Genomic DNA, 394 nt, shown 5'->3' with positions numbered 1-394 from the left:
CCGGATCTTCTGCTGACAATACGGAAATAAGATCAGGCCTCGCCTCAAGACGCCAGCCACCCGACACTCGACAAACACCCCCAGTTGAAAATGACATTCAGAGGCAAGGCAGCAAATTCCTCGAGTTCTTACAAGCCCTTGTCATCAAGTCCTTCTTAAATGTCTTACAGTAAAACACCACTAACGAAATGGCCATCCGAGTTTCCTCTTTGTGAAGGCCATTTGATAACGTGTTGACGACCATTGATACAGTAATCATGTTGTAATTATAGTAATTAAGCTGAACTTAGGCCCCGTTCGTTAGTGGTTTTCTGCTCCTGTTTGTCTCATCAGCAACACTCACACAATCCCAACATAAAGATAATGATTCTACCGTATCTTGTCCTAACAAATA

Source organism: Penaeus monodon, chromosome 19, assembly GCF_015228065.2.
Source record: "Penaeus monodon isolate SGIC_2016 chromosome 19, NSTDA_Pmon_1, whole genome shotgun sequence".
Taxonomy (NCBI): domain Eukaryota; kingdom Metazoa; phylum Arthropoda; class Malacostraca; order Decapoda; family Penaeidae; genus Penaeus; species Penaeus monodon.
Note: the sequence above shows the minus strand (reverse complement) of the source record.